The sequence below is a fragment of the Nanorana parkeri genome, unplaced genomic scaffold, assembly GCF_000935625.1.
Source record: "Nanorana parkeri isolate BGI_ZX_2015 unplaced genomic scaffold, ASM93562v1 scaffold731, whole genome shotgun sequence".
NCBI classification, from domain to species: Eukaryota; Metazoa; Chordata; class Amphibia; order Anura; family Dicroglossidae; genus Nanorana; species Nanorana parkeri.
Window position 1 is genome coordinate 911 of NW_017306999.1, and position 7,085 is coordinate 7,995.

Consider the following 7,085-nt stretch of genomic DNA (forward strand, 5'->3'; position numbering starts at 1 on the left):
TACCCAGGGAGAGGGGCCACACAGTACAACTTGTATTACCCAGGGAGAGGGGCCACACAGTACAACTTGTATTACCCAGGGAGAGGGGCCACACAGTGCAACTTGTATTACCCAGGGAGAGGGGCCACACAGTGCAACTTGTATTACCCAGGGAGAGGGGCCACCCAGGACAACTTGTATTACCCAGGGAGAGGGGCCACACAGTACAACTTGTATTACCCAGGGAAAGGGGCCACACAGTACAACTTGTACTACCCAGGGAGAGGGGCCACACAGTGCAACTTGTATTACCCAGGGAGAGGGGCCACACAGTGCAACTTGTATTACCCAGGGAGAGGGGCCACACAGTACAACTTGTATTACCCAGGGAGAGGGGCCACACAGTACAACTTGTATTACCCAGGGAGAGGGGCCACACAGTACAACTTGTATTACCCAGGGAGAGGGGCCACACAGTACAACTTGTATTACCCAGGGAGAGGGGCCACACAGTACAACTTGTATTACCCAGGGAGAGGGGCCACACAGTACAACTTGTATTACCCAGGGAGAGGGGCCACACAGTGCAACTTGTATTACCCAGGGAGAGGGGCCACACAGTGCAACTTGTATTACCCAGGGAGAGGGGCCACACAGTGCAACTTGTATTACCCAGGGAGAGGGGCCACACAGTGCAACTTGTATTACCCAGGGAGAGGGGCCACACAGTGCAACTTGTATTACCCAGGGAGAGGGGCCACACAGTACAACTTGTATTACCCAGGGAGAGGGGCCACACAGTACAACTTGTATTACCCAGGGAGAGGGGCCACACAGTACAACTTGTATTACCCAGGGAGAGGGGCCACACAGTGCAACTTGTATTACCCAGGGAGAGGGGCCACACAGTGCAACTTGTATTACCCAGGGAGAGGGGCCACACAGTGCAACTTGTATTACCCAGGGAGAGGGGCCACACAGTACAACTTGTATTACCCAGGGAGAGGGGCCACACAGTACAACTTGTATTACCCAGGGAGAGGGGCCACACAGTACAACTTGTATTACCCAGGGAGAGGGGCCACACAGTGCAACTTGTATTACCCAGGGAGAGGGGCCACACAGTACAACTTGTATTACCCAGGGAGAGGGGCCACACAGTACAACTTGTATTACCCAGGGAGAGGGGCCACACAGTACAACTTGTATTACCCAGGGAGAGGGGCCACACAGTACAACTTGTATTACCCAGGGAGAGGGGCCACACAGTACAACTTGTATTACCCAGGGAGAGGGGCCACACAGTACAACTTGTATTACCCAGGGAGAGGGGCCACACAGTACAACTTGTATTACCCAGGGAGAGGGGCCACACAGTACAACTTGTATTACCCAGGGAGAGGGGCCACACAGTACAACTTGTATTACCCAGGGAGAGGGGCCACACAGTGCAACTTGTACTACCCAGGGAGAGGGGCCACACAGTGCAACTTGTATTACGCAGGAAGAGGGGCCACACAGTGCAACTTGTATTACCCAGGGAGAGGGGCCACACAGTACAACTTGTATTACCCAGGGAGAGGGGCCACACAGTACAACTTGTATTACCCAGGGAGAGGGGCCACACAGTGCAACTTGTACTACCCAGGGAGAGGGGCCACACAGTACAACTTGTATTACCCAGGGAGAGGGGCCACACAGTACAACTTGTATTACCCAGGGAGAGGGGCCACACAGTACAACTTGTATTACCCAGGGAGAGGGGCCACACAGTGCAACTTGTACTACCCAGGGAGAGGGGCCACACAGTGCAACTTGTACTACCCAGGGAGAGGGGCCACAGAACCCTGAGGCACACCGCTAATGACACTAGCCCAGTCTGAAAGGGCGCCATTTATTGCTACTCTCTGTACCCGTTCCTTTAGCCAGTTCTCTATCCATGTACACACCCTTCCATCTATGCCCATAGCTCTCAGCTTGTATAGTAAGCGTTTATGAGGTACCGTATCATGACAATGCCGGCGGAAAATGATATCCGGTATATAGATCCACAAGAGAATTGCAGCAAATGTGAGTATATCCCAATCCTCAAAAGGTAGGGATGCACCGATACCGATACTACTATCTGTGCCGATACCGAGTATTTGGGCTATTATTCATACTCGCCCAAATGTTCCCATTTTTCCCTCCGATACCTGAACTTCCGGTCAGAGGGAGATCTCCCTCTGACCACAAGTGCCGAGGGAGCATGGAGCCGGCTTTCTTTCCAATCAGGAAGTCGGGCGGTGGGTTATGACCCGCCTCCTGGCTTCCGGATTGGCTAAGAAACCGGCTTCACTTGTTGCTAGGCAGCCTGGCGGCACGTAATGACCCGCCTCCCGGCTTTCTGATTGTTTAGGAAGCCATGTTACCTAGCAACAAATGACGCCAGCATCCTAGCCAATCAGGAAGCTGGGTCATGACGTGCTGCCCAGCTTCCCGATTGTCTAGGAAGCCGGCTTCACCTGTGGCTAGGCAGCCTGGCCTCCTGACCAATCAGGAAGCTGGACGGCACCTCGGCATGTGAAGCCGGTGTTCTTTTGCTAGAACACTGGCTTTACAGGCAATCAGAAAGCCGGGCGACGGGTCATGATCCGTCGCCCAACTTCCTGATAATCCGGGCACTCGGCACCGGTACTCGGTATTGGCGAGTATCGGGAAAAAAAGTATCAGTACTCGATACCAAAAAACGGTGTATCGGTGCATCCCTAATCAACGGTAGTCTATCATGGGGGAGCTCCAAAGGTGTCCATATGAGATTGTAGAACACTCCTTAAATATATCAACAACGTTAAGATGATTGCATGGAACATACAGACATCACATCTGTACCGTGCCGGATTGCATGTAGATCAGTACGTATTGGGGGATGGGATCCACCACGTCCCCTGTTGTACCTCTGTGTGCAGCAGTCAATGGTATATAGCTGGTTATACAAACACCCTGCAAGCTGTCCAATATGCCAATCTTCAATGCGATCGCAAAACAATATGAGTGGAACGGTCTCAACGTATCTAACATCAAAAGCAGAAACTAAACCTTTTACCAAAATAATGTAATTAATGAAAACAATGATTCTCAACTTTTCCCAAAGAACAAGGAGAACTTAAAGAAAAGCAAACCAATACCATGTGGACCTAATTTTAGTCCACCTCCCCATTCTGAAGACATTCTTGCTTTTATTGTACCGGCCAGCTAAGCTGCAGCCAATCAAGCCAAATGTACACCAGGGCTGGACAAATCCCAGGAGCCTGATAAGCAACTTTTGAGGTTTTCTCTAACTGCTGTCAATGGAGCTGGCTCCTAAAGAAAATCTTACTGGTTCCTGAATTGGACAGCCTGGCTTCTGAATTCCATATTGATTTGTCCACCCCTGATGTACACTATATGGCCAAAGGATGTAGGCACCTGGCTATCACACCGATATGAGCTTTTTGGACATACCATTCCGAAACCATGGCCATTCACACGGAGCTGGCCTCCCCTTGTGGCTATGACAGCTTCTGAGGTGTTCTACAAGAGTTGAGGTAAGGACTCAAGTTCCTCCACACCAAACCTACCACACCCATGTCTATATGGAGCTGAATTCGTGCAAAGGGGCACGGTGAAGTTGGAACACAAAAAGGACAGGGGAAGGCAAACTTGGCACTCTTGCTGTTGTGGACATCCAAGCCCCATGAGGCATTGCAGCACTCGGACAGCCACAGGTAGGCATGAAAGTTTTGTAGTTTCACCAAAGCTGAAATGCCAAGGTTGCATACCACCGGAGAGGGCTTTCCCCAAACTGTTACCACAAGGTTGAAACTGCACAATTGTCTTAAATGTCTTTATATTCAGTAGCATTAACAGTACCCTTCACTAGAAACACACAAACTCAATAAGTTACATTTCTGAACCACTAAGATGAGTGAACGAGGAGGATATGCAGGACATCTCTGGTATGTAACACTTTGGTGTCTCTTTTCTCATTTACTTCCTTATGCAAAGTCTCTTCTGCACATAACCAGATGCTGCAATAAAAAGGATCTCAGTAATGTCAGTTCTCAGCGGAAACTAGATGCATCCTATCATTTTAAAGCAGTGGTATAAAAAGATCTGGAATCTGACTGGTTGTAATGAACAAAGCCGATACTATCTTATCTTAATGCAGATCTGAAGATAAAACCAATTCCTGTAAGCCCAAGGCTCCCATAAAACAAACGTTACAGCTATAGAAAATGTAACCGGTCTGTGGGAGCTACTGTATATCTTCTCATCCTAACAATAGAGACTCCTCCGTCCCCTCTACTCTCCAGTATTACAATACGGACCCCTCCGTCCCCTCTACTCTCCAAGTATTACAATACAGACCCCTCTGTCCTCTATACTCTCCAAGTATTACAATACAGACCCCTCTGTCCTCTATACTCTCCAGTATTACAATACAGATCCCTCTGTCCTCTATACTCTCCAGTATTACAATACAGACCCCTCTGTCCTCTATACTCTCCAGTATTACAATACAGACCCCTCTGTCCTCTATACTCTCCAGTATTACAATACAGACCCCTCTGTCCTCTATACTCTCCAGTATTACAATACAGACCCCTCTGTCCTCTATACTCTCCAGTATTACAATACAGACCCCTCTGTCCCCTCTACTCTCCAAGTATTACAATACAGACCCCTCTGTCCTCTCTACTCTCCAAGAATTACAATACAGACCCCTCTGTCCCCTCTACTCTCCAAGTATTACAATACAGGCCCCTCTGTCCTCTCTACTCTCCAAGAATTACAATACAGACCCCTCTGTCCTCTGTACTCTCCAAGTATTACAATACAGGCCCCTCTGTCCTCTCTACTCTCCAAGAATTACAATACAGACCCCTCTGTCCTCTGTACTCTCCAAGTATTACAATACAGGCCCCTCTGTCCTCTCTACTCTCCAAGAATTACAATACAGACCCCTCTGTCCTCTGTACTCTCCAAGTATTACAATACAGGCCCCTCTGTCCTCTCTACTCTCCAAGAATTACAATACAGACCCCTCTGTCCTCTGTACTCTCCAAGTATTACAATACAGGCCCCTCTGTCCTCTCTACTCTCCAAGAATTACAATACAGACCCCTCTGTCCTCTGTACTCTCCAAGTATTACAATACAGGCCCCTCTGTCCTCTCTACTCTCCAAGAATTACAATACAGACCCCTCTGTCCTCTGTACTCTCCAAGTATTACAATACAGGCCCCTCTGTCCTCTCTACTCTCCAAGAATTACAATACAGACCCCTCTGTCCTCTGTACTCTCCAAGTATTACAATACAGGCCCCTCTGTCCTCTCTACTCTCCAAGAATTACAATACAGACCCCTCTGTCCTCTGTACTCTCCAAGTATTACAATACAGGCCCCTCTGTCCTCTCTACTCTCCAAGAATTACAATACAGACCCCTCTGTCCTCTGTACTCTCCAAGTATTACAATACAGGCCCCTCTGTCCTCTCTACTCTCCAAGAATTACAATACAGACCCCTCTGTCCTCTGTACTCTCCAAGTATTACAATACAGGCCCCTCTGTCCTCTCTACTCTCCAAGAATTACAATACAGACCCCTCTGTCCTCTGTACTCTCCAAGTATTACAATACAGGCCCCTCTGTCCTCTCTACTCTCCAAGAATTACAATACAGACCCCTCTGTCCTCTGTACTCTCCAAGTATTACAATACAGGCCCCTCTGTCCTCTCTACTCTCCAAGAATTACAATACAGACCCCTCTGTCCTCTGTACTCTCCAAGTATTACAATACAGGCCCCTCTGTCCTCTCTACTCTCCAAGAATTACAATACAGACCCCTCTGTCCTCTGTACTCTCCAAGTATTACAATACAGGCCCCTCTGTCCTCTCTACTCTCCAAGAATTACAATACAGACCCCTCTGTCCTCTGTACTCTCCAAGTATTACAATACAGGCCCCTCTGTCCTCTCTACTCTCCAAGAATTACAATACAGACCCCTCTGTCCTCTGTACTCTCCAAGTATTACAATACAGGCCCCTCTGTCCTCTCTACTCTCCAAGAATTACAATACAGACCCCTCTGTCCTCTGTACTCTCCAAGTATTACAATACAGGCCCCTCTGTCCTCTCTACTCTCCAAGAATTACAATACAGACCCCTCTGTCCTCTGTACTCTCCAAGTATTACAATACAGGCCCCTCTGTCCTCTCTACTCTCCAAGAATTACAATACAGACCCCTCTGTCCTCTGTACTCTCCAAGTATTACAATACAGGCCCCTCTGTCCTCTCTACTCTCCAAGAATTACAATACAGACCCCTCTGTCCTCTGTACTCTCCAAGTATTACAATACAGGCCCCTCTGTCCTCTCTACTCTCCAAGAATTACAATACAGACCCCTCTGTCCTCTGTACTCTCCAAGTATTACAATACAGGCCCCTCTGTCCTCTCTACTCTCCAAGAATTACAATACAGACCCCTCTGTCCTCTGTACTCTCCAAGTATTACAATACAGGCCCCTCTGTCCTCTCTACTCTCCAAGAATTACAATACAGACCCCTCTGTCCTCTGTACTCTCCAAGTATTACAATACAGGCCCCTCTGTCCTCTCTACTCTCCAAGAATTACAATACAGACCCCTCTGTCCTCTGTACTCTCCAAGTATTACAATACAGGCCCCTCTGTCCTCTCTACTCTCCAAGAATTACAATACAGACCCCTCTGTCCTCTGTACTCTCCAAGTATTACAATACAGGCCCCTCTGTCCTCTCTACTCTCCAAGAATTACAATACAGACCCCTCTGTCCTCTGTACTCTCCAAGTATTACAATACAGGCCCCTCTGTCCTCTCTACTCTCCAAGAATTACAATACAGACCCCTCTGTCCTCTGTACTCTCCAAGTATTACAATACAGATCCCTCCGTCCTCTACACTATGCTGTATGGCTCGCCTCCCTCCTTTGCTCTCCAGTGTAACAATGAAATCCAGAGTTCCACAACTCATCATGCATCCCCAGAAAGTTACTCCAGCCCCATTCCCTGGCCCCTGCCGCTTTCCTTACCCAGAATATGAAGGTGTA